A 26255-nucleotide genomic window follows, 5' to 3' on the forward strand; every position below is an offset into this window, starting at 1 on the left:
GGTGGGGTACCAAGCTGACTATCAGAACGAAGTCTTTCGCGACGGCACTGATATGTAAGACATTCTCAGTTTTCTTGCCGCGTCAATTCGGTATAAAATCTCGAGCTTTCGACGATAGCCTCCATCGTCATCGTCAGGAGCAACTGACTGTCTTCATTGCTGCTGTGGTGGCCGCATATAGCCCGTGGGCGGCTTATGATTGGTCGGCGATTACGTCCTAATGTCACAGACGGTGTCAATGTCTGCGATGGTGGCGCCACCGCTTCCGTGGGAAGGTAAACACTGCAAGGAATCTCTGTGCTCCTTCCCTGCATCGAACGCTCGTTTCCATTCACCGCTCACACAATATCTGCAATCACGGTTAAAGTTCTTCTCTCTCCTTAATAACAGGATCCCAGTATGTGGATCCCCCCCCCCCCCCCTCGGAATCTGGAATACAGAGTTTTTATTAATTACAGAATTGCGCGGACACTTCTAGAAGTGATTTCCCGTGACTCCGCTAAAACTCTCGATTAGCTTGTTGTAGCATTATGTGACTCATCACAGTGAGAGAATACTAAACAATACTAACTGATTAACTCATTGATTTCAATCAAAAATGGCAATTTTCGAGACTTGCCATGCAGAAACTTTCAGTTGACACTGAAAGTAAATAAATGTAACGTATTGCGCCTAATTTGGCCAAAAAAAAAAACCATGCCAGGCTATGAGACACTGGGAGAATCTTGATAAAATGTAATTCATTCACGAAAGAATTGGGTCACAAAACAGTTGTAAGACCGCTGCTCATCATTGTGGGAACCTTACCAAGATGAATTAATAAAAGACAGAGAGAAATGGAACGAAGAGCGGTGCGTTTCTTAACGGAATCGCTAAGACGGCGCGAGAGTGCAGCGGAGATAGGCCGGCCGAGGTGGCCGAGCGGTTCTAGGCGCTACAGTCTGGAATCGAGCGACCGCTGGAGTCGCAGGTTCGAATCTTGCCTCGGGCCTGGATGTGTGTGATGTCCTTAGGTTAGTTAGGTTTAAGTAGTCCTAACTTATAGGGGACTGATGACCTCAGAAATTAAGTCCCATAGTGCTCAGAGCCATTTGAACTATTTTGCAACGGAGATACTCAAGAAACTCCACTAGCAGATGCTATAAGAGTTATTGTTGAAATTCCGAGACCGTACTTTCCAGGAAGATTCGAGCGACATATTACGTCTTGCCAATATGTCTCTTCAAATGACTTCGACGAGAACATCAGAGTAGTTATAGCTGATAAAGAGGTTTACTGACAGTCATCCTCCCCGCTCACTATTCGCGAATGGAACAGGAAAGGGGGGGGGGTGGAGGGAGGGGAGAACGCTAAAAGATATACGCACCGGATTTACTCTACGTAACACTCCGTAAAATGCCTTCCGCAGATGTAATATTAACGGGTCAGAGTCCTTGTGGAATATACCTCCCGGATTATAGAGATGACAGGCGAACAGTGAGGTGAACGCCGCATTCAGGATGGTGAATACCCCGGTACAAAGAGGAATTCCAATTAGCGGCCGGACTGCTTAGACGGCAGGGTGCTCAGTGACTGTAGGCGGGAAAGAGTGAAAGCAGGATCGCGTTTTGGGGGAAACGCGGGGCGTGGGCGTGGGACACGACTGGGCGCGGTCGATGCGGCCGTCTGCGGTGCCAGACGCGCTCTCGCAGACCTCTAATAACAATCTCACCGCTTCCTCCCCTTGAAATGGAAACTGCTTGTTACGCCCCGGAACTCGGATAATTGTCGCGCTCGAACGGTTACGAGATGGGGAGGTCGAAGAAGAGGCTCGTTCAGAAACTGTAAGTACCACTTGAACGCCTTTATTTCGACGATACGTTTCGTGCTGCGTCTCTAGAATCACCGAATGCTGGCTGGAAAAGCTGTAGCGTCTACTACGTGCATTGCATCAGTGAGCATAAGCACTGTAGGCGGTGCAAATTCTAGAGTGATCTGCTTCCAAGCACGTGCACATGTAATGGACACAACATATTCACGAAAAAGGATATCGAGCACGTGTGAATTTCACATCTAAGACGTACAGCATACAATATTCTGACCTTTCTCCAGCCTTTAGCTACCCTGTGACGCGTGCCAGCGGGGCTGACACAAGGGTGAGCGAGTTTTCGAGCACGAGAGGAGTTTCGCAGCAACTGTCAGAGTAAGACGTGGCAGGAAGCACCACCTTACAAGTGGAATTAGCGTTAGCAGGATATGGCCGATTGAAATATTTTAATTCCGTTGCTGAGGCTGACTGGGCTGAAAGAGCTAAATGTTAAATTATTTTGTGAAGTCGTTTGGATCTCGCGAAACCGAGAAGTGTCCGACGTCTCTAGTGAGGAGCAGAAGCCAAGTATTGCGCCCCCTGGGGCGGTACTGGTGTTGTGGAGTGTATTTCACAAGTCGGTTGTGAGTGATCAGCAAAGTTGCTGTCCCGAGCCGAAAGCTTGGGAAGAGTTGCCACGTGCGTGGGCGTGAGAACAGGCCTGGCCTCTTGCCGATTTTCAAAGCGATTGCTGTATTTTAGTGGCCGCACAGCAGGGCGTGGAGCCATTAGCCGGCCGTCTTGTTTAACGAACGAGATAGTTATTCCCGTTTGTTCTGGTAGACACCTGAAGTGTAATTTTTTTGTGTCCTCCGTTTTGAATTTAGACTGTAATTTTATTTATGGAGGAGAATATCAACTGGAGCTGCTACGTACCAATTGGTGTCGTTGTCTTGATGGTTTATGGTGCTCGTTTTGCAAACTGGTGATGAATCTGAGAGTTTTCTGAAAGTAATTAGATCGATACAGGGCACTTACGAGTGTCACAGGAGTAGTGACATTTCAAGCCTGTCAGCGAGGCTGCTCACCGTTATCTGAAGACTACTCATGGTCCTGCAATAAATCTGCGCAGCAATACGTAGCGTGATTTGTCTCGCGCTCCCCAAATAGAAAACGCTGTGGAAATTCTGGCCGCAGGCGCCGCGCCGGATGGCTCTTAACAGAAGCTCCGCAGACGGACGACAAGCAACGTTTCAGCAGTCCGCATAGATGACAACCAATACCAGCAAGTGAATACGAAATGATACTCATTTTACACTAGCTTAGTATCCGCTCCTTCGCTCACCTAGACTGTGCAGTCTGCACCGATTTTTTTTTCAATCGAATATTTATGTTGTTCACAAACTGAAACATCTTTTAAACTTTTAAAGCTAATTAAGGCCATAGAAGCATGGTCTGTTTCGGAAGTGTTTCTGACCAAAAAGCGATCTGGTAGCTGGAATTCTTTGTTTGTGTTAAGCATGCCTTTTACGTTCCGTAGAAAAAAAAAATGGTTAAAATGGCTCTGAGCACTATGGGACTTAACTTCTGAGGTCATCAGTCCCCTAGAACTTAGAACTACTGAAGCCTAACTAACCTAAGGACATCACACACATCCATGCCCGAGACAGGATTCGAACCTGCGACCGTATCGGTCGCGCGGTTCCAGACTGAAGCGCCTAGAACCGCAGGGCCACTCCGGCCGGCTTCATAGAAACTTCCATCCCCTATCACCTATTTCTTTATATCTAACCAAGAAGCGACACACCAATTTCCATACAGTTGGCTTTACAATTTTTTATAATACAACGAAATATTTTCTTAATAATTTTCATCCCCTACTTCACCCCCTTTGGGGTTGAATTTACAGAAATAGTGAAACACATACTGTTTTTATTTCTAACAGGGAAACCAAATACCAGTTTTCAAAGATTTAGCTTTAAAAATGCTTCATAATAAGATATTTTCACACAAAATTTCACCCCCTTAGAGGTTGAATTTCCAAAAACAGGGAAATGCGAGTTTTTTATATTTCTGACAGAGATGCCGAATACAAATGTTCACTGATTTAGCTTCAAAAATGCTTGTATAATGAAATATTTTCATAAAAACTTTCATCTCTTATTTCATGCCCATAGGGTTTGAATTTCCAAATAAAATGAAACAATTTATTTTTATTTCCACTAAAGAAACCAAATTCAGATTTTCACAGATTTAGCTTTAGTAATATTTTCGTAGAGAAATATTTTCATAAAACGTTTCATCCCTATTTCTCTCATTAAGTGGTTGAATTTCCAAAAATTCTGAAACACACAATTTTTTTAAAATTTGTAACTGAGGAGTCAAATGCCAGTTTTCATAGACGTAGCTTTAAAAACACTTCAGTAGTTCTGTAATAATGATTTAGTAAAAAAACTTTCACCCCATACGAATTATATTTCCAAGAATGCTGAAACAGGTACTTCTTTATTTCTCACCGAGAGACCAAATACCAATTTCATAGAGCTAACTTCAAAATTACCTTAAAAGCGACATATTTTCAAAAAATATTTCATCCTCTATTTCACCCCCTTACGGCGGAATTTCTAAAATACTTTTCTTAAATGATGCCTACAGTATAAGAGCAACACCTTATCCAAATTTAAAGTTTCTATCCTTAGCGATTTGGACTGGGCGATGATAAATAAGTCAGTTAGGACATTGCCTTTTATACACAGGGTGTTCATTTTAATTGAACACGTTGAAATATCTCGAAAACTACATATCGGATCAAAAAAAGTTATAATTCCAACATGTTTGTCACACTCGAACCCCCACCGAATACCGTGCGTGGGTGGCGGTGGGTGGGGGAGGGTGGGGGAGGGGGGCGCAACCTTGAAATCTTCAATGGGAGCCCCCGTTTTTTATTGCAGATTACGATTCAATGGCAAAATTTACATAGGTTTTGTTTCAAGAATTTTCTTCGTTTCGCCAAAGATGGCGCTGTAATCAGAGGAATAGAAATGGGTGCACAATCGTAATTTACCACATGCTACTCAATGGCCCTTGAATATCAAAAATGGTTCAAATGGCTCTGAGCACCATGGGACTTAACATCTGACGTCATCAGTCCCCTAGAACTTAGAACTACTTAAACCTAACTAACCTAAGGACATCACACACATCCATGCCCGAGGTAGGATTCGAACCTGCGACCGTAGCGGTCGTGCGGTTCCAGACTGTAGCGCCTTGAACCGCTCGGCCACACCCGCCGGCCCTTGAATATCCAATGGCAGGTGGCACCCACCTCCACGCTGCGAGGGTAGGACAGGCCAGTATTTAATAACTTCTAATTGGAAACCCTATTCACAACGTTGTATTCCTCCGATATATCGAACAGGGAACTAATCGACACGTCACCGTGTCCGTGTAGCGAACGACACTGCGACTGGGTCTCGTGTATCGTGCAGATGTAGAACAGATAGCAGCTCTAAATATTACAATACTTGCGTCGCTTTTATTGCTCGCAGTCCTACCTATCACTTGGAGAACAGACGTGCAAGTGGCCGTTGCAATCACAGAAGAAAAAATTGAAATGATCCTGATTTACCGAGAATGTAGGAGAAATGTTGAGGCTGCTGTTCCCTTGTATGCCGAGCGTTTTCCAGAGAAAGCGTGTTCTAGTTCATTATTTTACAAGGTTGTGAACGCCTTTATGTCTTATGGTGGCGTACAGACCGGCAAATGGAAACGAAGCAAACGTGCTGCAGGTGAAGCTGATGAAATAGCTGCACTAGCGGCAGTGCACCGCAACCTACGGATAAGCGCCCTCCAATTACAGCACGATTCCGATACGTCCGTAGGTAGTATTGTGACAATACTACATCGTCATAAGTATCATTCATACCACGTGTCACTGCATCAAGAACTTCGTCGCGCCTATTTCCATAACCGGGCAGTATTTTGCGAACGGGCACGTCAACAAATGCAAATGGCCCCCACGTTCTTTGCCAAGGTACTATTTTCCGATCAGTCTACATTCACAAACCATGGTAGCGGTAACCGGCATGGTATGGATTACCGGAGTGTAGACAATCCTCACCAGCTACGGCAAGTTAACCATCAACGTCCTTGTTTGATTAACGTGTGGTGTGGCATTACGGGGGACAAACTCATTGGTCCATATTTTCTAGTTGAATGGACGTAAATATCGAACGTTTTTGGAACAGGAACTGCCGACACTACTGCAGGATGTTGCCCTAGACGTTCGACAATATATGTGGTTTCAGAAAGACGGTTGCCCAGCGCATTACGCAACTGAAGCACGGGAGGTATTAGATCGTGTTTATACTGGTCGGTGTATAGGCAGAGATGGCCCTATTAATTGGTTCGTTAGGTCGCCGGATTTGACATCGCCGGGTTTCTTTCTGTGGGGATATTTGAAAGATAAGGTTTACCACCAAGTGCCAACAGGCCGTGAAGACATGGTCGACGCATCAGAAACGCCTGTGCTGACATTCACGCAGCTATGCTTCTGCCCTGTGTACGATCATTTGAAAAGCGGATCGTTAAGGCTATTGAAATTGGCGGTACTACGTTTGAACGCTTACTGTAATTGGAAAAGTAGAGTAGTGTTCGCCTAGAGACATGGCCACAGTGGCTCGTTAAGTAGTTCCCTGTCATATATGTCGGCGGAATACAACGTTGCGAATGGGTTTCCAATTAGAAGTTATGAAATACTGGTCCATCCTACCCTCGCAGCATGGAGGTGGGGCCCGACGTGCCATTGGATATTCAAGAGCCATTGAGTAGCTTGTCGTAAATTACGATTTTCTACCCATTTCTATTCCTCCGACTACAGCGCCATAAAAAATGGAAGATTTCAAAGTTGCCGCCCCCTCCCAACCACGCACGGGTTGGGATGGGCGGTCGGGTGTACTATCATTGGATGTTCACCTCCCAGACAAACAAATGGGAATTGTAACATTTTTTGATCCGATGTGAAGTTTACGAGGTATTCCAGTGTGTTCAGTTAAAATGGACACACGTACACTGATACGCCGAAACATTATGACCCTGCCCACCGCGAAGTTGCATGCTGCTTTGTGGCGTTGTGGGCGCTTGACGCGGTAACAAAAGTATGTTTGCGAAGCAGACACGGACGGGCAATCATCCTAGCGAAGGTATGGATTGCAAATGGGAAAATCCACTGATATAACCGACTTGGACAAGGAGCAGATTATTATTGCGTAGAGCCTGCGAATGATTATCTCGAAATCGGCGAAGCTGGTCGAATGTTCACGGGCTATTGTCGCAAGCATCTACGGGAAGAGGTAGAAGGACGGTAAAACTACCACTGGCGTTTAAATGGTTGGACATCCACGACTCTTCACAGAACGTGGGGTTCGGAGGTTTGTGTGCTCTGTAAAGTAGGATAGTTGGTTATCTGTGGCAAGTCGGCTGAAGCAGCAAAATGCTAGTGCACGCAGAAGTGTTTCGGAGCACACCGTTCATCGTACATTGGTTAACATGGAGCTACGCAGCAGACCACCCCTACATGTTCACATGCTGATCCAACGACATTGTCAATTACGATTGCAGTGGGTACGGGACCAGCGGGATTCGACCATCGATCAATGAATATGTGTAGGTTCTTCGGGTGAACCACTTTTTGCTGCACTAGGTCTCTACAATTCCCGTCATTGAGGTGAACGGCGGTGTGAAACGTACAGCACGCCAGGAACTCAAGCTGGCGGGAACAGTATTATGCTATGGGAGACATTCCCCTGCGATTGCATGTGACCTGTCGTAGTAACTGAAGACACGCTGACTGCTGAGGACCACCTGCAACCGATCATGTTCCCAGCAACATAATTGTCCGTGTTTCGGAGCCAGAACCGTGCTACAATGGTTTGGTGAGCACTGTAGTGAACTCACGTTGTTACGCCGGACACCAAATTCACCAGATGTAAGTCCTATGGAACCCATCTGGATCGCTATCGGGTGCCACCACAGCGTACGCAAATCAGCTGCCCATCATTTACGTGAGGCCGGCCGTTGTGGCCGAGCGGTTCAAGGCGCTTCAGTCCGGAACCGCGCTGCTGCTACGGTCGCAGGTTCGAATCCTGCCTCGGGTATGGATGTGTCTGATGTCCTTAGGTTAGTTAGGTTTAAGTAACTGCCTGGCAGATTAAAACTGTGTGCCAGACCGAGACTCGAACTCGGGACCTTTGCCTTTCGCGGGCAAGTGCTCTACCATCTGAGCTACCGAAGCACGACTCACGCCCGGTACTCACAGCTTTACTTCTGCCAGTATCTCGTCTCCTACCTTCCAAACTTTATAGAAGCTCTCCTGCGAAACTTGCACTCTGGAAACATCCCCCAGGCTGTGGCTAAGCCATGTCTCCGCAATATCCTTTCTTTCAGGAGTGCTAGTTCTGCAAGTTTCGCTGGAGAGCTTCTGTAAAGTTTGGAAGGTAGGAGACAAGATACTGGCAGAAGTAAAGCTGTGAGTACCGGGCGTGAGTCGTGCTTCGGTAGCTCAGATGGTAGAGCACTTGCCCGCGAAAGGCAAAGGTCCCGAGGTCGAGTCTCGGTCGGGCACACAGTTTTAATCTGCCAGGAAGTTTCATATCAGCGCACACTCCGCTGCAGAGTCAAAATCTCATTCTGGAGAGGTTTAAGTAGTTTTAAGTCTAGGGGACTGATGACCTCAGATGTTAAGTCCCATAGTGCTCAGAGCCATTTTAACCATTTACGTGAATTACATGATCTGTGCGTAGACATCTAATGCCACATACCTCCACAAACCTACCAACAAACCGTCGGATCCCTGATACGCAGGATCAGTGACGTATTTCAGTCCACGGGAAGACAAACAAGCTATTAAGCTGGTGGTCATAATGTTTTGGCTCATCAATGTATAGCATGTGTGTATCAATTCCTTGGGATGCGCTTAGAACATTTAGCATTGATTTCCACTTTAATTTAGGTATGGTGATGATAGTTGGTGAGGTATTAAGCAAAGCTGTCAAATATTACGTTAACACTACTACTAATTGTCTGAGGACCGGTATATAAAGTTTTGTACGAAGGGTCAGAAGAAGAAACTAGCGCTCGATATGAAGCGTTACCAGTTACCAGGACAGGCAACGGCTGAAATACGTTGTATAGTGAGCGCACAATGTATTCTGCATTTCTTCCTGCGCAGGACACGTCACGCACCCAACATCTTACTTCCACATCAGTGCAGGATTAGACGAGGATGGAGCAGGATATCGGCTTTAGCCTTCTGAAGGTGACCATCCCGGCTTTAACCTTCAGAAAAAATTTAAAGGAAACTATGGGAGATCTATACCACGATACCAAAATGAGAATTTACTGCGCTATCTCAGCTTCATCTTTAAAATGGGATGAATGAAGAAAAGCTTTAATTTGACGATCTTTATTGATGTATAGCAAAACAAAGATACAAATTTGTTTTAATATCTTTTGTGTTTCCCCTTACCACGATGTGGCAGGGAGTAGAGGGATAGCCAAGTGCGGAAGTGCGGTCAGCGGTCAGCAAGAGGCTCTTGGACAACTATGAAAATATACGCTGAGAGGTTCCCGTTGCAGGGTATGACGGTCCTTTTGTTGGATAATCCTGGCCTTCACTCAAAATTTATCTGGTAAATGTCATAAAATCTATAAATTATTCACTGAATTATAATTGTTAGTAAAAGATAATAATGCGTTTGGTAAGTGAAAGTTTTTGGTATGCGACTGGCAACAGTAGTTCTAGTTGTTCACCGTGAGGACGCAATAAAAATGTCGAATGTCCAAGGGAAGGCACTCTAAATCTCTTTCAGTGTTTCAGATTCGATACAGGATAGAATCTAACAAGGATCCGCTAACACAACAATCGCCACAACGCATGCGAGAACAGTTACATGAAAATAAAAGAGATAGGCAGTCAGGAGAATTTCACCCGTAACTCAGTTACGTAACTCTTCGTAGTGTGCTTCTCGGAAATTATTCAGTACTAAATGAATTGCCTGGAGAATATAAGTTAGCACAACAGTAATTGCAGTAATTTATGTTTACTTACAATACCCGTGCATGTAGTACAGTACTGTAACACTTTAAAATCATATTTTTATCAAGGACCACCTTTATTGTTCGTAACATACCGTTTAAAAGTGCTACCTTACTGTCTTACGTGTATCGGCGCTGTAAATAAGAAAAGGTTAGATCTCCGTTGGTGTACGTTATACTCACACAAATATTCAACTGAAGACTGTTGGCTGAATGAACAGTGTAACTATTGTTTGTGTTTCCATTTGTTTACTGACAACTCCAACAAGTGGACGAGTTTCGTAGCCCAGAGCACCTGCACTGTGTACAACAGCAAAGCCAAAGTCAGTTTCCTCTTACGTATTTAGTAGCGTGATGTTGACGTGGATGGTACACAGGGATATAATTCTAAACAGGCCATGAGCAGAGGAAGTGGATTATCGCGTAAAAAGTATACGGAGCTGTTTGAGAACCACGCACTGCTGTTCATATCTTCATAACGAACAAAGTTACACGAAAGGCAATCATGCTGGTTGATTTCCATTGATATCTAAACAACGTTTGCTTGATAAAGTTTTCATTTTGCTTCTGGAAAAATAGTTATTTATGGAACGTTCTGTATATTGCAGTAGTTACTTTTGTGCTAACAATGCTGAATAATGTGGCTGTGTACGGGAGCGGCGAGTGGAGACTCGGCTGTGTCTGTAGATGTAGCTAGTTGTACGTGCAGAGTTGTTGGGGTGGTTATTGGGATAGAGCGAGGCTCATTACGAATTAATAGTCGAGCTGCGGGAAGTTGCTGTCCGAGTGAATAAGTTGTTATAATGATATATGTAGACGATTGACTGACCGAAAATACATTTACTTATTGGAAATTTTTGAACAAGTTCACATAGTATTACAAACCACTTTGTTATTTAAGAAAGAGGTTATCCATTCCCTAAACAGTAAAATCAGACCTTGATAACTATAAGTCATGGACCCGAAAGAGCTGATCAGTTACTTATTAACAGTTTTTACGAGGGCTATTCCGAAAGTAAGGTCCGATCGGTCACGAAATGGAAACGACTATGAAAATCCGATAAAGCTTTGCACAGATGTGTTGGGTAGTGTCTCTAGTATAACCCCAGTTAGCATCACGTCGCTCTTCTCATTTCTGAGCTCGCAGTGAGTGCGTAAAGATGTCTAGAAAATAGTGTCTGCCGCCAAGTACGGGGGCCTGGTGAGAAATTTCCCCTGAAGCTATGCAGCTAACATTACATAACCGTCGTGCTGTTTCGTCTTCAAGACAATTCTCAGCCGCATTCTGCAGGGGCAATGAAGATGCTCCTGCATCGTTTTCAAATGGAAATGTGAGATTACCCACAATACAGCCCGTAATTGTCTCCCTCTGAGTTTCAGCTCAGGTCACATGAACCGCTGGTTATGAAGACAACATTTCGGCACAAGACAACGAGCCGTAGGCCAGCGTAGAGAATTGGCGGAGAGCACTGGCGGCTGCCTTCTATAGCGAGGGTATGGGAAAGTTGGTACAACGCTACGATACACGTCTAAGTCGGGTCGGCGACTATGGAGATAAGTAGCTGCAAGGTGTATCTAACTGTTGCAAATAAAACATTTTTGATTTTTACCGTGGTTTCCATTTCGCGACCTATCGGACCTTACTTTCGGAATAGCCCTCGTAATATCGCGTTAGACATGAGGAAGCGATTTTAGGGTTTCGGGTTCTGTTGACAACGAGTTCATTGGAGCATGAGCCCTTTCACTACCAACTGTTCTTTTTCAGAGTTAAAGGCGTTAATGGTTGATTATTTTAAGTGATGTCGTAGTCAGAAGTAGCAATAGGAAAAAAATATTTCTCACTGCTTCGTTTTCCAGTTCGGGGAGGGGTGGGACATACAGCGTTATTCGTAATTACTTCAGGGGACTTCAAACAACTGCATGAAAACTATATAAGACGTTATGAAAACAGACACATCAGTGGATAGAGCATCTCTCGAAATTTTTAACTCACATTGCGGGGCTCAGAATGAACCCCGCTTGTGTCATGGCAAACGTGAATGCGTGCGCGCAGTTCATTGGCGCGAATTTTCCGGGAAGGCGCGACAGCAGTCCGCTTTACAAATCTGCTCATTGGGTTGCCTAACCGCGGGCGCCAACTAATTGGCTGCGGCAGTACGGAGCAGAGTTAACGGTGAAAGTTGAAGGCATCACAACCTACGGGCGCTAGCTCTAATTATAAGAATTCTGCAAACCATTAATATGCTTCACTTTACCAGTGACACCTAGTACTTAGCAGTAACATGCAGGAAATTTCCACTGGTTCTCGAAAAACCTATCGTGGAGCTCATACGTCTCAATGGTAGTGAAAGGGTTAAAGAAACCTCGGCATTAGCCTTGAGAGATCTAGGGAAATCACGGGAAACCCAAATCTCAATGCCCAGACGGGGTTATGAACTTCTGCCCCCCGAATACACGACTGTGTGTTCGACGTGCAGCTGTTGCAGAATTAAGATGCACGCCTGATTATGGTAATAATGTATTCGTTCACTATTAAGTATTTAAAAACACCACAAAGACAAAGTCGCACAGGTTGTCGCTGTGTTCCTCGACTTCAGAAAGGCATCTGACAAAGTCCCGCACTGTCGTTCATTGAACCAAATAAGAGCTTACCTTCGGACCAGACTTGTGGGTGTAGTAAGGTTGGTTGGTTTGTGGGATTAAAGGGACCAGACTGCTACGGTCATCGGTCCCGGTGTATTAAGGACTTCCTTGCAGGTATAAATCAACGCGTCGCTCTTAACGGAACGTAATCTTAAGATATAAAGGTATTTTAGTAGTACGCCAAGGAAGTATGATAGGACCGTTATTGTTCTGGAGATATATAAATGATCTAATGGATAACGCCGGAAGATGCATGAGGCTGTTCGCAGATGATATGGTTGTCTATGAAATGTAGTAGAGGAAAGCTGGGTAAAGCGGCCATGCGTATTTTTTGCCCTCGACAGTGCTGCTACCTACCCGGAAGTGGTCAAACTAACGCTGATATACATCGTCAGTGTTATCAGTGAGTTCGACTATGGAAAGTAGTTCAGTTAGACCTTTTTACAATATAATTGTTTAAAAAGCACTCTTTTTCACAACTTCAGTGTTTAAACAGCATATTTTGACTTACAAATACAGTTCGTTTTTGTTTCTTTCGGTTTGATCGTTTTATCTGTGAACCGTTAACGCGAACATAGCGTCTGATTTCGAAAAGAGGGCAAGGTGACTAATCTTCCCAACAGTTCAATTTTAATCAGTTTACTCTAATAACAGTTAGCTACTTCCATACGTCACATGTACTACAACAGACCGAATTCTAAATTTTATTTGCATACAAAGCTATCATCCGTATTTGTGTCACGTTGTGACGGTTCTGAATTAGTTAATTTGCTAACGTTATTTAAGACTATCTCTGTTCTGTTATATTTGGTGTAATACAAAAATGCGATTGAAATCGGTCTGCTGCAGCCGTTTGCTATTGTTGCGCCCAGAAAATATACCTAAAAATCAGAGCAGCAAACGTGGGACCATGTTGCAAAGCGAAGTGCGATTGAGGCGATAAATAATGAGAAACTGCTTTCTTCTACAGCAGCAAAGCAATTTTGTACTCCTCGTAAAACGCTGAAAAGAAGTGTTCTAGGAAAAAACACAGATGTTGTAGGGGGTAACAAAGATGTGGAAAACTGCAGGACTGTGTTCTCTAAAAAAATATCTTTGATTATGTTTTTGAAAAGGGAAACTGATTTTAAGGATTTACTGTGAACGATATATGGAGATTAGCATAGAAGTTGGCAGACTGGAGCAAAATACCGCATCATTTTAACAAACAGTTGGAGATTGCAATCAAAGACAGCACCCTACTGTTATTCTTAGGAGGCCTACCACAATGGCTAGAGGACAAGCTTCTCGCAAGGTCAACCTAGAAAATGTTGTGGATAGAACCGTAGACAATTCAGTTCAAGAACAGCAAACTGTTTGCTGGGGGCGTTTCTTCAGTTGAAAGGGGATTACTGTCCACTTTCGGAGTGTGTATGTCTTCACTGGCCGCTTTATCCCGTTCGATTGGGAAAAGTGATCACTGTGTATGCCTACAGAAAAATGCATGTAGGTTCTGTTCATTGTACCAGTACATTTTTTTTTACGTATAGGTATTCAGTGTGATGCCTTATGATACGCAAGTTCGAAATACATGATTATTCAGCTGCCCCTACTGCTGGGTTTTATGGAACATGCAACGCCTTCAAAAACCACACACGAGATTTTCATATTATCTCGTTTGCTGCGCAAAAACCATTAGTCCTACAGATAAAACGAACAGGACCTTTTTGTCGGAAATTTAATGTAATTAAAATTTTGTACCGGGATACGTTTCCGTTGGAGGCAACGGTTTTCAAGTTATTCAAGAAAGACGCGATTGAAGGTCACTTTTGTACGTTTATTCCTCAATAATTCCAAAACTATGGTCTCTAGTGAAAACTTATCCAAGTACCAAATTTAACTACATTAAATTTTCTACATAAACGTCCCGTTCATTTTTTTTTTTTTTTTTTTTTTTGTAGGAGTAATAGTTTGCACGCAGCGAGTGAGAGAATATGAAAATCTTGCCCGTGGTATGTCAAGGCGCTGCGAGCTGCATAAAACCCACAGGTAGGGAGGCTGAATTACCCTGTACGTAAAAGGAAAGCTTCTATAATTACCACAGTTCGGTAAAAATTCAATTTTCCTTAGAGTGACCACTTATTCCACCTTCCCTAACTTCAGAGGAATACAGCGAAATGCAGGAAGAACAGCAGATGAGCAGCTGACCCTGAAATAAATGTAATATACTGCGCGTAACAGGCGTAGAAATCCAGTTCTATAGGGTTACACTATTGGTGACATACACTGATCGGCCAGAACATTATGACCACAGACCTACTATCGATATAAGCCAGTACAGGCGCTAGCAGCGTCACCTGGCGGGGAATGACTGCTAGTCAGACAAATGCGCGGTGCATGTATTATCAGTGAGCGTGCTGTCCGTGAATTCACTACTGGCCATTAAAATTGCTACACCAAGATGAAATGCAGATGATAAACGGGTATTCATTGGACAAATATGTTATACTAGAACTGACATGTGATTACATTTTCACGCAATTTGGGTGCATAGATCCTGAGAAATCAGTACCCACAACAACCACCTCTGGCCGTAATAACGGCCTTGAGACGCCTGGGCATTGAGTCAAACAGAGCTTGGATGGCGTGTACAGGTACAGCTGCCCATGCACCTTCAACACGATACCACAGTTCATCAAAAGTAGTGACTGGCGTATTGTGACGAGCCAGTTGCTCGGCTACTATTGACCAGACGTTTTCAATTGGTGAGAGATCTGGAGAATGTGCTGGCCAGGGCAGCAGTAGAACATTTTCTGTATCCAGAAAGGCCCGTACAGGACCTGCAACATGCTGTCGTGCATTATCCTGCTGAAATGTAGGGTTTCGCAGGGTTCGAATGAAGGGTAGAGGCACGGGTCGTAACACGTCTGAAATGTAGCGTCCACTGTTCAAAGTGCCGTCGATTCGAACAAGAGGTGACCGAGACGTGTAACCAGTGGCACCCCATACCATCACGCCGGGCGATACGCCAGTATGACGGAGACGAATACACGCTTCCAATGTGCGTTCACCGTGATGTCGCCAAACACGGATGCGACCATCATGATGCTGTAAACAGAACCTGGATTCATCCGAAAAAATGACGTTTTTTTCATTCGTGCACCCAGGTTCGTCGTTGAGTACACCATCGCAGGCGCTCCTGTCTGTGATGCAGCGTCAAGGGTAACCACAGCCATAGTCTCCGAGCTGATAGTGATACGACTGCTAGTGATACGAGGCCGTTGGGATCCAGCAGGGCATTCCGCATTACCCTCCTGAACCCACCTATTCCACATTCTGCTAACAGTCACTGGATCTCGACCAATGCGAGCAGCAATGTCGCGATACGATAAAGCGCAATCGCGATAGGCCACAATCCGACCTTTGTCAAAGTCGGAAACGTGATGGTACGCATTTCTCCTCCTTACACGAGGCATCACAACGTTTCACCAGGCAACGCCGGTCGACTGCTGTTTGTGTATGAGAAATCGGTTGGAAACTTTCCTTATGTCAGCACGTTGTAGGTGTCGCCACCGGCGCCAACCTTGTGTGAATGTTCTGAAAAGCTAATCATTTGCATATCACAGCATCTTCTTCCTGTCGGTTAAACTTCGCGTCTGTAGCACGTCATCTTCGTGGTGTAGCAATTTTAATGGCCAGTAATGTATTAGTTCCTCCCAGGTACGTATCGCGTAATGACTGCAACGAGAAAATCCGAGAAATTAGGGCTAATACGGGGGTTTACGAACAATCATTCTTGCCACAAGCCATTCGTGATTCGAAAATGGAAGGGCTAAACCAAAAGTACCCTTTGCCGCGAATCATAAGATGACTTGAAGAGTGTAGATGTAGATAAGGAGAAGAGATAATAAGGCTCTATAATCCAACAGTTTGAGGTTTGTGGGCGAAGATAGAAATAATATGTGGCAGAATTTGCATAAGTGTAACAATTTGCATCCGCCTTCGTATCTGAGCGATCAGTGCAGATGGCTGCCATGCGGAGGACCTAGGATCGATTCCCGTTACTGTTACCGATTTTTCCTTTCTGGGAGGACTGGCACGGGCTGCTTTCAGCCTCGTGATATCAACCTACGAGCTGCCTCACCCCGCAGTAACGGCTCCACGGTCTGTAAAATCTGCAAAATGACCGGCGAGCGGTATGATGATCACATGCCCGTCCGTACCGCATCTACATGACGCGGTAGCTAGACATCTCTTCGACCTTCACGCCCTAGATGAGGAGCAGGTTTTTTTTTTTTATTAAAAGAATTCACCCTTCCCCCCACCCCCCTTTTGGTACAATTTCTTTTGTTGTCTGTCATTTACGGTTGTAACACCTTACTGGAATTGTGTAAAAACGTAATGAACCACTGATGAGTTTCAGTAATGGAACAGAGACAAGGAAAACCGCAGTTTCTTAGTTCTTTTGTAGATTTTCACAATTCATTGTAACATTACCACAGAGCGCGCGGTCAGGAAATTGACTGGCAGATTTCCTCAATACGGTGACACGCTGTGAAGGTTCTTGGAGTGATTATATAGGATGATTCAGCACTGCAGATATTCAGAGACAGTCGAACATTTTTTCCACCGTTCCCGCTTAGGACGAAGAAGACAGATGCTTTCTCTCTGTTCGCAAAATGTGAATATGAGCAGTTGTTCCATAGACGGTCTCTCGGGGTACAGCGTGTATAGGATACATCCAGACACACGAGATGTGTCATCAGAATTTTATAATTTCGCATGTTGTATTAGCGCGATTCGCATGATATTTTTATTGTTGTGTTGGTAAAAAGTCTGAAAACTATTTACACAGTGATAGCCATATAGGACATTTAGTCTGTTGTCAGTTGTCAAAAAAGTTACATGCGTTTTGTATTGTAATTACCTATTTTAAAAATGAATCAAAAATTGTATTAACTTTAGTTATAAGAACAGAATTAAACACAGCCAAGTTTAGACATGTTCACTGAATTACCTCGAGTGAGTAAGGCCACGTTCGAGTCCTTAACCATCCGGGTTCTGTCTCTAATAACCACAATGTCGATAGTACGTTAAAATCTAATCCTCGGCAACACTATACAAAGGAAGTAATTTGGGCATAGCTTCCCGTGTCGAAAACTCGCCACGATAATTCTTTCTGAAATGGGATTCGAACAATAAGATTGACTTTTTTGTCTTAACGGGTTTGTTTATTGATGGGGTTTTCTACAGTGAATAAAAGTCCAATCAAGATTTAAATGTCTGGATACCAACATGAGGCATGATCTCAGTCCACTAGCACTCAAACTATGGTAGAGACAGGGTGCAGCTGAATTTTCATCGTACGTGACCGCAATAATTTCACATTGAATGATGGGATGTTTTTCTATAAAATGTGTCCGTGGTGGTGCAGACGTCTCGGCATAGTCAGTATTGCTGCAAACAATGTATGTGACGTTACTGTACGGTCCTGCTTGTCCGGGTGAAAAACATCTCTGTCCTTTCTGGCACTAGATGTTTGGAGTCTTTGAGATCCTTGCTGACGTTCAGTATGCCTTTTCTGACTCCACCGATCCCATTCACATTTCAGTCGTAGGATCGCGACAACGCGAGCAGCGGTATCGAGGAACGATAGACAGCGACCTCGATAGACCACACTACTGCCGCTGTCGAATTCCCACACGTGCTGGTAGAAGTTTCTCTTTCTTACACAAAGAATAATTCGATGTTCTCACCAACAACTAATATTCAAATGCGGAATCTGAATGAGAAACCCACTGCTTAATCTTCCCTGAAGTTCATAATGTACACTCCTGGAAATGGAAAAAAGAACACATTGACACCGGTGTGTCAGACCCACCATACTTGCTCCGGACACTGCGAGAGGGCTGTACAAGCAATGATCACACGCACGGCACAGCGGACACACCAGGAACCGCGGTGTTGGCCGTCGAATGGCGCTAGCTGCGCAGCATTTGTGCACCGCCGCCGTCAGTGTCAGCCAGTTTGCCGTGGCATACGGAGCTCCATCGCAGTCTTTAACACTGGTAGCATGCCGCGACAGCGTGGACGTGAACCGTATGTGCAGTTGACGGACTTTGAGCGAGGGCGTATAGTGGGCATGCGGGAGGCCGGGTGGACGTACCGCCGAATTGCTCAACACGTGGGGCGTGAGGTCTCCACAGTACATCGATGTTGTCGCCAGTGGTCGGCGGAAGGTGCACGTGCCCGTCGACCTGGGACCGGACCGCAGCGACGCACGGATGCACGCCAAGACCGTAGGATCCTACGCAGTGCCGTAGGGGACCGCACCGCCACTTCCCACCAAATTAGGGACACTGTTGCTCCTGGGGTATCGGCGAGGACCATTCGCAACCGTCTCCATGAAGCTGGGCTACAGTCCCGCACACCGTTAGGCCGTCTTCCGCTCACGCCCCAACATCGTGCAGCCCGCCTCCAGTGGTGTCGCGACAGGCGTGAATGGAGGGACGAATGGAGACGTGTCGTCTTCAGCGATGAGAGTCGCTTCTGCCTTGGTGCCAATGATGGTCGTATGCGTGTTTGGCGCCGTGCAGGTGAGCGCCACAATCAGGACTGCATACGACCGAGGCACACAGGGCCAACACCCGGCATCATGGTGTGGGGAGCGATCTCCTACACTGGCCGTACACCACTGGTGATCGTCGAGGGGACACTGAATAGTGCACGGTACATCCAAACCGTCATCGAACCCATCGTTCTACCATTCCTAGACCGGCAAGGGAACTTGCTGTTCCAACAGGACAATGCACGTCCGCATGTATCCCGTGCCACCCAACGTGCTCTAGAAGGTGTAAGTCAACTACCCTGGCCAGCAAGATCTCCGGATCTGTCCCCCATTGAGCATGTTTGGGACTGGATGAAGCGTCGTCTCACGCGGTCTGCACGTCCAGCACGAACGCTGGTCCAACTGAGGCGCCAGGTGGAAATGGCATGGCAAGCCGTTCCACAGGACTACATCCAGCATCTCTACGATCGTCTCCATGGGAGAATAGCAGCCTGCATTGCTGCGAAAGGTGGATATACACTGTACTAGTGCCGACATTGTGCATGCTCTGTTGCCTGTGTCTATGTGCCTGTGGTTCTGTCAGTGTGATCATGTGATGTATCTGACCCCAGGAATGTGTCAATAAAGTTTCCCCTTCCTGGGACAATGAATTCACGGTGTTCTTATTTCAATTTCCAGGAGTGTATATGGTTTTATTCCTGCCTACTTCTTGTGATTGCCCTGAAGTACTTTCATTTGCATATCGAAGCAGGTATGTCACTTCATGCCAATTTGACGATTCTTGTGTGCCAACTTCAAGGGGCTGCAATTTCAATGGCCAGCAGAGTCTTTGCATGCCAGAATCCACCCGAGTTGCGGTGCGTGTCGAAACGCTGCTTCCGGAATGGGGAGGTGCGATGGCCCCTGATTGAATCCTCCCGGCGTATTAAAGACGAGGGCCTGGATGTGCTTTTAGTGCGGTTTTCCACATCCCACTGGGTGAATGCCGGGCTGGTATCTACATCCTATCTCAGTTACGATTCGTAAACATTTAGAAAACTTGAGCTCACTTTCACAAGCATTATTCCCTACACAGACAGTTGGGATACACTATCCCGTTCCAGCGCTAACTGGGTGGCGACAGAAACGCCATCCAGCCACCCCTTAACTTAACCATGCCAAATCCGTTACTAACCATGCCGACCCCGTACTGATGTGGGACAGAAGGAGAAGCGAAAGACAAAGAACGACATTGTATTTCCAGGCCAGCCATATGTATTTACAAGTACAACGAGTCATTTTTATGCTCAACTAGCTGAGTACCGAGCGTCGGTGGGTATGTACTTATTCAAATCTTCTATTAGTTTCTCTCCTCATTCCCCCTCTCCTGTCCACCTACTCCTCTCTCCTTTCTCTATCCACCTCCTCCATCATCCACTCCCTGTCCATCTCCTCCTGCCCTTCTGTCTGACAATCTGTTCCTGCCTACTCCCTCTATTCATCTGCTCCTGCCTCCTCTCTCTGTCTATCTGGTTCTCCACTCTCTGTCCATCTGCTCCTCCTGCTCCGCTCCATCTGCTCCTTCCCCCTCTATTTCCTTCTTCCTCTCTCTCTGTCCATCTCTTCCTCCCTCCTATCTCTGTCTATTTCCTCCTCCCCCTCTCTACATTAATCTCCTCTTCTTCCCTTTCTTTGCCCGATTCCTCCTCTCTCACTCTCTGTCGAACTCCTCCCCACTTTCTCTGTCTATATCTTCCTCCACTGTGTCTGTCCCTCTCCGCCTCTTACCTTTCTCTGTCCACTTACTTCTCCCCCCCCCCTCTCTCCATCTGCTCATTCGCCCTCTGTTCATCTCCTCTACCTCCTTCTATGTCAATCTCTTCCTCCCACTCTCACTGTCCATCTCCTCCTCTTTCCTTACTCTGTCCATCCCCCCTTCTCCTCCCTCCCTGTCCATCTCCTCCTCCCCCTCCCTCTTTCATCTCCCCCTCCCCCTCTCGCTCTCCATCCCCTTCTCCCTCATCTCTCTGTCAATCTCCTCCTCTCCCTTCTCTCTGTCCATCTCCTCCTCTTCCCTTTCTTTGTCTGATTCCTCTTCTCACTCTCTCTGTCCACCCCCTTCCCCTTTCTCTGTCCATATTTCCCTCCACTGCCTCTGTCCCTCTCCTCCTCTTTCCTTCCTCTGACCATATGCTCCTACCCCCTCTCTCCACCTTCTCCTCCCCCTCTATCTCCTCCTCTCTCCTATCTCTGTCCATCTCTTCCCCTCCTCTCTCCCTGTCCATCTCCTCCTCCCCCTCTCTCTGACCATTCCTCCTCCCCCTCTCTCTGTTCATCTCCTCCCCCCCCCTCTCTCTCCAAGTTATCACCTTCACCGCAATAGGGGTCTGCTGGTTCTTACCCCCACAGTATTCATATCCAGATAGTAAGCAACATGTGTACCAAGTTTGGTTGAAATCGATCCAGGGCTTTTTCCCCGTGGCGTTGCCCGTGTAAGCACATGTCACTATACATTTAACATATTTCACACGTATTTCTCAACAAATATTTCACCTGTATCTCTAGCGAATTTCGCCCTGCAGTTCCGTTTTCGCGCAGCTCAATGTTCATTACGTCACATCTCTTGAACTATGTGTCGTATCCAGCGACAGGTGTGGACACCGTCTGCGAAATGTGTTGTGAATAAAGTTAGTGGTAAGGAAGTAATAAATTAAAACGCCGTGCAGCATGCGGCAGTTTTTCTCTTATCTCAGGTTTTATGACGTCGTATCTCCTAAACTGTGTGTCGTACAATGATACATTTTTGCAAGAACATTCAGTGGTACATGTGAATACTGTCTACAAAATGTGTTGCAAACAGAATTACACTACTCGCCATTAAAATTGCTACACCACGAAGATGACATGCTACAGACGCGAAATTTAACCGACAGGAAGATGATGCTGTGATACGCAAATGATTAGCTTTTCAGAGCATTCACACAAGACTGGCGCCGGTGGAAACACCTACAACCTGCTGACATTAGGAAAGTTTCCAACCGATTTCTCATACACAAACAGCAGTTGACCGGCGTTGCCTGGTGGAACGTTGTTGTGATGCCTCGTGTAAGGAGGTGATATGCGTACCATTACGTTTCCGACTTTGATAAAGGTCGGATTGTAGCCTATCGCGATTGCGGTCTATCGTATCGCTACATTGCTGCTCGCATTGGTCGAGATCCAATGACTGTTAGCAGAATATGGAATCGGTGGGTTCAGGAGGGTAATACGGAACGCCTGCGGCTGGTCCCGGCGGAGGTTCGAGTCCTCCCTCGGGCATGGGTGTGTGTGTTTGTCCTTAGGATAATTTAGATTAAGTAGTGTGTAAGCTTAGGGACCCATGACCTTAGCAGTTAAGTCCCATAAGATTTCACACACATTTGAACATTTGAACAATACGGAACGCCGTGCTGGATCCCAACGGCAGCCGAGATGACAGGCATCTTATCCGCATGGCTGTAACGGATTGTGCAGCCACGTCTCGATCCCTGAGTCAACAGATGGAGGCGTTTGATAGACAACAACTATCTGCACGAACAGTTCGACGACGTTTGCAGCAGCACGGACTATCAGCTAGGAGACCATGGCTGCGGTTACCCTTGACACTGCATCACAAACAGGAGCGCCTGAGATGGTGCACTCAACGACGAACGTGGGTGCACGAATGGCAAAACGTCATTTTTTCGGATGAATCTAGGTTCTGTTTACACTATCATGATGGTCGCATGCGTGTTTGGCGATATCGCGGTGAACGCACATTGGAAGCCTGTATTCGTCATCGCCATACTGGTGTATCACCCGGCGTGATGGTACGGGGTGCCATTGGTTACACGTCTCGGTCATTGACAGAACTTTGAACAGTGTACGTTAAATTTCAGATGTGTTATGACCCGTGGCTCTACCCTTCATTCGAACCCTCCGAAACCCTACATTTCAGCAGGATAATGCACGACCGCATGTTGCCGGTCCTGTAATGGGCGTTTCTAGCTCGTCACAATACGCCAGTCACTAATCTTGATGAACTGTGGTATCGTGTTGAAGCTGCATGGGCAGCTGTACCTGTACACGCCATCCAAGCTCTGTTTGACTCAATGCCCAGGCGTATCAAGGCCGTTATTACGGCCAGAGGTGGTTGTTCTGGGTACTGATTTCTCAGGATCTATGCACCCAAATTGCGTGAAAATGTAATCACATGTCAGTTCTAGTATAATATATTTGTCCAATGAATACCAGCTTACCATTTGCATTTCTTCTTGGTGTAGCTATTTTAATGGCCAGTAGTGTAGTAGTATAGAAGCAGTAACTTAAAAGATCATGCCCGATGCGCCAATTTTAGTGCAGGGACAGCGAAAATGTAGTTAGCGATAAACTCTTTTCCTTTCATCAGTTTGTGGACGTGGCCCGGGGGAAAAGTATCGTCAAGTTTTGAAATTATGTGTAAAGTTGGTTGCAAGACACTAACTGCTCTCGTTCTCAAATACTTGATGAAAACAATTTTTCTATTTGCGCGTAGTGATATACACTCCTTTTTCACCGACGTTCCTTTGAGCGGTGGGCGGTTCCTATCCGCACAGTGGTTCTTTCCGGACAGTAAGTGATATGTGTACGAAATCTGGCTGAAAGTGATCCAGTGGTTTAGTATGAGATGTTGAACGTACATACATGCATACATACTCTTTTATAATATGTATGGATTTACGTGAAAGCGATTTTTAAGGAAAAAATTCATAATGAAGTAAATGAATTGTAAATCTGTTATTAGTATATACGATCACTTTAAGTGTAATGTACGTGAAGTTTTAGTAAATAAGCCAAATAATAGTGTAATTCTTGTTGCATTTTTTTATGGAACTTCATATCTAAATACAGATTTCTTCGTAAAATTTTCCTTATGTCATTAATTAGTGAAAGTTAAATTAATGGAATTTAAATTGAAGCTCGATAAGTTGATTACCAATATCAGACATCGCAGGAAGCTCAGACGTTGTTCGAGCTGCAAGTCTCACAATATTCATAACGGGGATAAGTGATGTTGTCAGTTTGTCGCACCACCAGCGTAAGCGCTTACAAAGAAAGTGTACGTCGGTCTGCAATAATTCCGTATTTACTCAAAATTGGGGTATGTTTATATTAACTTTATTATTAAAAATTTTCCGCTTCACGAAGTCCTGAAATACACAATTTTCTAGGGAAACACCTTACGATGATATTCACGAGCGTAGTTTTTCAACTATTACCATTGTAACCACTAATGAATTATCCGATAAAGAATGTGATGAATCAGCGATCACGGCTCGCGAAGTAATGAAACGAGAATCCTAGAAACGCTCTCTTTGACGTGGTTCCCACACATTTACACCAAAGTATCGTATGGCAGCCGTGTGATGTCTTTGAGTATGTGTAGTCCCGCGCAAATACAGCGGCGCTACACACAGTTCGCGCAGCATACACAAATTCTCTATTACGAGGCTGTTGCGTCACTGTAGCCGCGAAGTGAGTGAAGGTCTTTAAACCAGTGTCACACAACAAGCAGACAGATTGCTACAGCAAATAAAGCAGCCACGCCGTCGCTCAGCCACAGCCTACATGCCGCTTGGCACGTTCGCACACAAACACGTCTGAGGACGTGAAAGCTTTCTACTGTGTAAACCAATAACTGATACCTATTCAAAACCACGTATTCTCTGTACTTACCACGGCAAATGATATTTTAGCAGATAGTACAGTTTTTTGAAAAGAAGCATTTTGAAGACAACACTATTCCGTATTGCATAAACTATTAATGGAGTACCTTAACAGCTCTGTTTTATTGACGTAAAAGAGAGATTGGTACAGGAATTGGCAGTTCTGGCTCTGAGAACTATGGGACTTAACTTCTTAGGTCATCAGTCCCCTAGAACGTAGAACTACTTAAACCTAACTAACCTAAGGACATCACACACATCCATGCCCGAGGCAGGATTCGAACCTGCGGCCGTAGCGGTCGCGCGGTTCCAGACTGCAGCGCCAGAACCGCTCGGCCACTCCGGCCGGCCAATTGGTAGTTCTCTCACAACATAAACAAATAACGTATTGTGCATAGCTAAGCGGCATACTCCATTATTGTTTGATTACCCTGTTTCAAAATACGTAATGGAAACAGTCCCGGCCATTAAATTTCTGGGAGTTATGCATACGGAGGAACTGAAAGTAGAATAGCCACATAAAACTAATCGTGGCAAATGCAGATACCGAACATATTCGTAGAAAGAATTCTCAAGGAATTCTAGTTCACCCATCAATGAGTTGGCTTGCAAAACCCTCCGCACGTCCCGATAAAACGAAGATTAGAGTTTAGCGTCCTGACGACGATGAGGTCATTAGAGACGGAAGCATGTGGGAGGAAACCGGTCGTGTCCTCTGAAAGGAACCAAACCGACATTAACTTTAATCGATTTAGAAATATCATGGAAAACGTAGCTCTGGATGACCTGACAGGAATTTTAACCGTCGTCCTTTTCTATATGCGTGCTGTGCCTTATTACTGCACCACCACAATCGATAAGATTTAACGGAGTGCAGCGCCTTTCGTCGTAAGTTGGTTTAGTCGGCGTGAAAGAGTCCAGCTCCAGGTGCAGAGGTGACGAAGTGCTTTACTGTACAGATTCCCGGAAACTACGTTCCTAGAAGAGTCAACCTCCTACATAATGAGATTTTCACTCTGCAGCGGAGTGTGCGCTGATATGAAACTTCCTGGCAGATTAAAACTGTGTGCCCGACCGAGACTCGAACTCGGGACCTTTGCCTTTCGCGGGCAAGTGCTCTACCATCTGAGCTACCGAAGCACGACTCACGCCCGGTACTCACAGCTTTACTTCTGCCAGTATCTCGTCTCCTACCTTCCAAACTTTACAGAAGCTCTCCTGCGAACCTTGCGGAACTAGCACTCCTGAAAGAAAGGATACTGCGGAGACATGGCTTAGCCACAGCCTGGGGGATGTTTCCAGAATGAGATTTTCACTCTGCAGCGGAGTGTGCGCTGATATGAAACTTCCTGGCAGATTAAAACTGTGTGCCCGACCGAGACTCGAACTCGGGACCTTTGCCTTTCGCGGGCAAGTGGTAGAGCACTTGCCCGCGAAAGGCAAAGGTCCCGAGTTCGAGTCTCGGTCGGGCACACAGTTTTAA

The 26255-nt window shown here is 45.5% G+C and overlaps 1 protein-coding gene across 1 annotated transcript in view; it reads right to left on the reverse strand.

Moving 5' to 3' along the window:
• LOC126248093 (b(0,+)-type amino acid transporter 1) overlaps positions 1 to 26255 on the reverse strand; it is a 645761-nt gene that overhangs the window by 503227 nt on the left and 116279 nt on the right. The gene's annotated exons all lie outside the window — the stretch shown is intronic.

The sequence above is a fragment of the Schistocerca nitens genome, chromosome 3 (genome assembly GCF_023898315.1).
Source record: "Schistocerca nitens isolate TAMUIC-IGC-003100 chromosome 3, iqSchNite1.1, whole genome shotgun sequence".
NCBI classification, from domain to species: domain Eukaryota; kingdom Metazoa; phylum Arthropoda; class Insecta; order Orthoptera; family Acrididae; genus Schistocerca; species Schistocerca nitens.